The sequence below is a fragment of the Bubalus bubalis genome, chromosome 1, assembly GCF_019923935.1.
Source record: "Bubalus bubalis isolate 160015118507 breed Murrah chromosome 1, NDDB_SH_1, whole genome shotgun sequence".
In the NCBI taxonomy this organism is placed as follows: Eukaryota; Metazoa; Chordata; class Mammalia; order Artiodactyla; family Bovidae; genus Bubalus; species Bubalus bubalis.
The window spans coordinates 74841410-74848573 of NC_059157.1; positions in this window are offsets into that span (position 1 = coordinate 74841410).

Genomic DNA, 7164 nt, shown 5'->3' on the forward strand with positions numbered 1-7164 from the left:
CATGACTACTCACTTAGAAATGCTGCATTCTAAGATAGAATTTTGAGGGTAAGAACATAGCGTGGGAGTCAGGATACCTGTGTTCAAATCCTTGCTTTGCAACTAGCCAGTCAGATGACAAGTTACTAGCATTTCTGTGTGTCATATTCTCATCAGTAAAATGATGATGGTAATAGTGAATACCTTATATCTAATATAGGTATAGAGTTCTGCTGTGGATTGGAAAGACCACTTATTTACTTCAGCCCTGCTAAGTTGTTATATTTGGAGTATGTGACCTATTTCCACATTGTGGGGGAATTAGAATTAAAGGCAAAAACCTTATGCAAACTTGCTTTTCCCAATGGTATTCTTTCTTAGACTACTGGTTCTTTAACATTCCCTTCATGACCAATGAATTAATTCATGCATGGGTTCTCAGTTGCTTCAGTTGTGTCCAACTCTGTGCAACCCTATGAACTGTAGCCTGCCAGCCTCCACTGTCCATGGGATTCTCCAAGGCAAGAGTACTGCAGTGGATTGCCATACCCTCCTCCAGGGGATCTTCCTGACCCAGGGATGGAACCAGTGGCATCTCTTGTGTCTTCCACATCACAGGCAGATTCTTTACCACTGAGCCACCTGGGAAGCCTGAGTTAATTCGTACAATTATACATATGAATGAGTAATAGATACAAGGATGAGTTATAGTCCAAGAAGTCATAAGACTGCCATGTTTAATTAATGATACTCATGGTCACAGCTGGGGAAAAATGAACCATAGCACAATAGATTCAGCCTGTGGATTTGGATGCTATTGGCCTCTACAATCAACACAGATCACTCCAGGATGGAAAGAACAGTAGTGATCCATATTGATGATGTTAAAATCTGGGCAAGGAAACCCATAAGGTTTGTGCCTGCATTGCTCTTGTTGGTTATTTCTTGTACATAGATGCAGCTTAACTGATGCTTGTGTTTCATCCCATCAGTGCTCCTTGCCCCATGCTTACTGGGTTCACAGAACTATTATTTACCCACAGAGAGAGGAGACTTTTAGTTTTTGTCTTTTGTTTTTCTTCTCTCTAGGACTCAACTTAATGATGCCTTTCTAGAGGATACTAATTTAACTACTGTGCGTGTTAAGTTACTTCAGTCTTGTCCGACTCTTTGCAATCCTATGAACTGTAGCCCACCAGGCTCCTCTGTCCATGGGATTCTCCAGGCAAGAATACTTGAGTGGGTTGCCATGCCCTTCTCCAAGGTATCTCTCCCACCGAGGGATCACGCCCATGTCTCTTATGTCTCCTGCATTGGCAGGCAGATTCTTTACCACTAGAGTCACCTGGGAAGCCCTCGGTGTTGTCAGTGGTACTACTACTACGACTACTCTCATTTCTATTTTTACTAGTCATTAATGACTACTCATTTCTATATTTCAGGATGCCATTAAAATCTGCTAGTAATGGTGTTATGGAATAAGCCCTCCTATTCTTCACTTCATATTCCATAACATTTTCACTCTGATTCAAGTCAGGTTTAACTTTCCTTACTGTTGGATTTCAGTATTTCAGAAAAGGAACTTTTTCCATTACATGGAGACCAATCAATACAGAAAAGGAACTCATCAAAGTCATATCACCTTTAATCTCTTAATACCAGATATGTAATGTTCTTTAGGGCTTCCCTTGTGGCTCAGATGGTAAAAAATCTACCTGCAATGCAGGAGACCTGGGTTCAATCCCTAGGTTGGAAAGATCTCCTGGAGAAGGGAATGGCAATCCACTCCAGTATTCTTGCCTGGAGCATTCCATGGAGAGGAGCCTGGTGGGCTACAGTCCATGCAGTTGCAAAGAGGCAGACATTACTGAATGACTAACACACACATACACACACACACACATGCACACACATACACACATACAATGGTCTTTATGCTGCTGCTGATGCTGCTGCTAAGTCGCTTCAGTTGTGTCTGACTCTGTGCGACCCCATAGATGGCAGCCCACCAGGCTCCGCCGTCCCTGGGATTCTCCAGGCAAGAACACTGGAGTGGGTTGCCATTTCCTATGCTACTGAACCTTTATTATGGAAAATTCCAGAACAGTTGCAAATTTAAGAGAATAGCATAATAAACTTCCTATGTACCCCTCACCCAGGTTCCTCAATTTTAAAATCTTATTTCTGCTAAACTTAGTTTGACAACATTTCCATCTCCACATTTCACATCTAAATCAATATGTGATTGCTAATTATGTTAATTTTACATTAATCTCTCCAAGTTGCTTCAGTTTGGGCAATGAATTATATGGCCTTCCTATCTATCTACCTTACTAACTGTCCCTCCCAGCCCCCTGGCACTGAATTATTTTGAAGTAAGTGCTAGACTTTCTATCATCTCATATTTAAATATTTGTGTGTAAATATCTTTCTTAATAAACATTCTTGGCTTGTCATATGTCCATTTTCTCCAAAATGATACTAAAAATTCTAATTAATAAAATATTTGAAAGTACAAAATGCTAGATCCATGCTGGATAATCTCCTCCTCCTTTTTTCCCCCTTTCTCTTTCTTTCTGTTTATGCTATGTTTTTATGCTCCAGATGGACCATTTTGACTAAATGAACTGATCAATGTCAGCCTGCATGACTCGTTATTTGACTTCAGGGACTATTTAGTCAAGAGTTTGGCCAAATTCACTGGTAGCTTTGGCACCTGCAAGTATTCTTCAATTGCTAAGTATATGATACATGGGATGTTGCTTAGGGCTATGGTAAGGCAAAAATTAGGTCTAAGAAATATTGCTTCTGTATGACATACTAATTGTAAAATTAAATACATAGGAAAGATCCTTCAGCTTTTGACATTTTAAAACCTTTAATAATTGTCATATTTTCTACCACTGTATAAAATATGTATTGAGAAAACCTGTATGATCTGCAAACTAATTGAAATATGAGAATTTTATATCAACTATTTTGAAGCTTTCGTATAATGCGCTTTTTTGAAGTAGAGGGAGGGGCTTGTATGTGTGTGGCATAGCATTTTGTATTAGATCTTGATATAAATATGCCATCACTAACTTTTTCTGAAGTGTTAAGATGAATGTGACTCTAGTGAAACTAGAACAGAAGAACCAATGTGATTAACTTCTAGTTAATAATTACTTCTTGTTAAAGCATATGGTACCTTCCTTCCTTGACCATATCATACTACAAAACTTTCTCTGCTCTTGAAATTTGTTTCCTAAGAATTCCAGGTTAAGCTACTGCAAAACTATGACCACTTGGGAATATTCCATTCAATATGAGCCAATGGAGTTCAAGTAAATTTCCAGCTGAGACATTTTGGTCAAATTGTATGTCAGGTTTTGTGTGTGTTAACAAAAATATTAAGACCTTTTGACAAGTTCTGAAGCTTTCAGTTCATTTGAAAAGGACAAAATGAAGACAGTCAGTCATTTGTGTGTGTGTTGTGATGTACTTATATGTTGCTATATGGAGAAACTTGGTCTTTACATTTCTCTAAATACCAGGATAGAAAAAATTGAAAAGTCACTTCTTTCCTATGAATGCATTGAATCAAGAGAACCGTGGTCAGTCTAACGGGTTTTTTTGTACATTAAAACCCAGGATTCCTATTCATTATCTCTGTCACCAAAATATAACCTATTCAATTCAAGTCCAAGCATCACTGATCTTAGAGTTGAAAATACTGGGATTGGTGCCCAAATTTGATCCATTTCCTGATAAGTTCCTCTCTCTTTCTTGTTCTCTTCCTCTATTTCTTTTATCGTTCTTGGTTTCTCTTGAGGTTTCTTTGCCTTTGGGATATAACAGCTATAAAAGTCTGTGTTAGAAGTTACAACGCAATTCACTTTGCTTGGTCCTGTGTTTATGACATGATTGGTATCTGAGAGCAGGTGGGGAATTGGGAAAACGTTCCATCTGACTCTGAATGTGGCATAGTCTGATTACAGCAAGACGATGAGGCAGATTTCTTTGCTCTGTTCCTAGGAACATCCTATTGCTCATGTTCTGACACCAGGAATAGTTCTGTCTTTTTAACCTTTTTCAAAGATCAGATTATTTCAGGTTCTGGGCCTTGATGATAACTCTAGTGTGTTATCAGTTGTCAAGGCATGCTCTCTACAACCTTAATACATCCTGACAATCACTATACTGAATGACTCTCTGCCCTAACTTCTAAGAAATGCCCCATCCTTGCCAAATACTGCAAAAATTTGCAAGTACATATGCAACTAATGAAAAGAGGTGAAGCCCGAAGCTTTTAGCTTAATTGTGCGTGCAGTCAAGGTAGAAGAGTCAGAATACTGCATCTTCCTATTGCAGGGACTTGTATTTTCTCAGAGTTAAGCCTCAAACCTTTCTAGGCTGGCATGCATAAATAAAAAGATAAGTGAATTGAACTTGGGTCCTGAGAATGGAACTCTAAATACTTAGAAAAGAACTTTCTTTAAGAGTGGGCAGAAATCTGTTCATCTTCCACAAGCCTAAAGAACGAGGCAAAGGTCTACTCGCTATAAAAAGATGGAGATAAGAACAGCTGGAAAAAGCTTAAATAGCACTTTTTTTCCTCATTTACATCCTCTTCATGGTTCTGATTTCCCTCTAAGGAACTATTTCAGAAAGCAAATGAAGAAATGTACCTGAGAATTCATAATATTCTGAAAGAACTGTGGAATGAAAATATTTTGAAAGTGAGGAAAAATCTTTGTAGATACCACTTTGTTTTTTAATGGTCACCCTGTTTTAACTGATATTCTATAGATAGGCCTAGTGTAAATTTTGGAAGGGATTTTTAAAATATCTGAACATTTGTTTTGGCAATGTCAGAGTGTCTTTTGGACTAGAAATACCTTTGTTAGTTTCAGAGGATCAGACAGAGTTTTATATGCAAAATAACTTTCTGGAGAAACAAGCATTTCATTAGGCAGCTGCCTAGAAATGTTAAGTGATGCTAATTGCTTGGCAGACTTATAAGAGCAGGGAGCACAGAGGGACTCTCTTGTTACCCCAGTTCATGGAAAGCAGAAAGTGACATCAAAGAATCTAAGAAATGTATTTCCTGGTTGTGATACTCCTTTCTTGTAGCTTTAAATAAGGTTTATATATATATGTGTGTGTGTGTGTGTGTGTGTGTGTGTGTACATGTTGGAGAAGGCAATGGCAACCCACTCCAGTACTCTTGTCTGGAAAATACCATGGATGGAGGAGCCTAGTAGGCTGCAGTCCATGGGGTTGCTAAGAGTAGGACATGACTGAGCGACTTCACTTTCACTTTTCACTTTCATGCATCGGAGAAGGAAATGGCAACCCACTCCAGTGTTCTTTCTTGCCTGGAGAATCCCAGGGATGGGGTAGCCTGGTGGGCTGCCATCTATGGGGTCGCACAGAGTTGGATATGACTAAAGCGACTTAGCAGCAGCAGCAGCATATGTACATATAGATATAGATATAGATACAGATATAGATAGGTGTGTGTGGGTGCATGCTAGGTTGCTTCAGTCGTGTTCAACTCTTTGTGACTCTATGGACCATAGCCCTCCAGGCTCCTCTGTCCAAAGGGAATCTCCAGGCATATATATATATGTGCGTGTGTGTGTGTGTGTATATGTATATGTATATATAGGGCTTCCCAGGTGGTGCTACAGGTAAAGAACCCACCCGCCAATGCAGGAGACATTAGAGACATGGATTCAATCCCTGGGTTGGGAAGATGCCCTGGAGGTGGGCATGGCAACCCAGTCATCTCACCTGGAGACTGAAGTGACTTAGCATGCATGTACGCATATATATTAATAAGACATCAGATAAAATTTAAAACCAAATAAAACATTTTAATTCTTCAAGTTATGAAGAGTCTCAAACACAGTAATTGTGCTTGAAGAACTAGATGTCTCTCCTGAGAAGGGATGATTCTTATAATGAAAAAATCCTGAAATATCATTAATCAAATACTAATGAAATAATATCATAATTAGAAGTAGAGTTAATTAATGGTCACTTTGACTCTAAAGAAGCAAGTGAAATAATCTACCTACACAGTGGCTAGAGAACTGCAAGCAGTTCTTTATGAAAAACAAAACAAAAAGTTTGATTTATTGAATATTTCCATCTTAAGCATCCATGTGTTTAGTTAAGACTTGGTACACCCCATTTGTTGTACAGTCACTCAGTTGTGTCTGACTTTTTGCTACCCCAGGAACTGCAGCACACCAGGCCTCCCTGTCTTTCACTATTTCCCAGAATTCACTCAAACTCATGTCCATTGAATTGGGGATGCCATCCAGCCATCTCATCCTCTGTTGTCCCTTCTCCTTCTGCCTTCAGTCTTTCTCATCATGGACAGAGGAGCCTGATGGGCTACAGTCCATAGGGTCACAAAGAGTCAGACATGACTGAGTGGCTTTCACTTTGACTTTTCACCTGCTGAGCTATAGTAATATTTAATTTGAAAGTGAAAGTTGCTCAGTCATGTCCAATTCTTTGCCACCCCATGGACTATACAGTCTATGGAATTCTCCAAGCCAGAATACTGGAATGGGTAGCTGTCCCCTTCTCCAGGGGATCTTCCCAACCTAGGTATCGAATCCAGGTCTCCCACACTGCAGGCAGGTTTTAACCAGCTGAACCACAATTTACTAGAATCATAATCTCTTTCACTGGACTAGACTGTCTCTTCGAAGGCAGAGAGTGTGTTTTGTATTCATTTTTCAATTTTCCACAGCTGGTGTTTGCATGTGTCAAGGAAGTACTCGGTACATGTTTACTCAAAGCATGAAGAATGAATGAATCTCTAGAATCCCCTTTTAAAATGTAAGACCCTTTAAAAATTTATTTTAATTGCAGGACAATTGCTTTACAATATTGTGTTGGTTTCTGCCATAGATCAGCATGAATCAGCCATAGGTATATATATATAATTATCCCTTCCCTCTTGAACTTCCCTCCCACCTCCCACCCCATCCCACCTCTCTAGGTTGTCACAGAGCACCTGATTTGCTTTTTTTTTTTTTAATTTAATTTAATTTTTATTTTTTAAATTTTATTTTATTTTTAAACTTTACATAATTGTATTAGTTTTGCCAAATATCAAAATGAATCTGCCACAGGTATACATGTGTTCCCCATCCTGAACCCTCCTCCCTCCTCCCTCCCCAT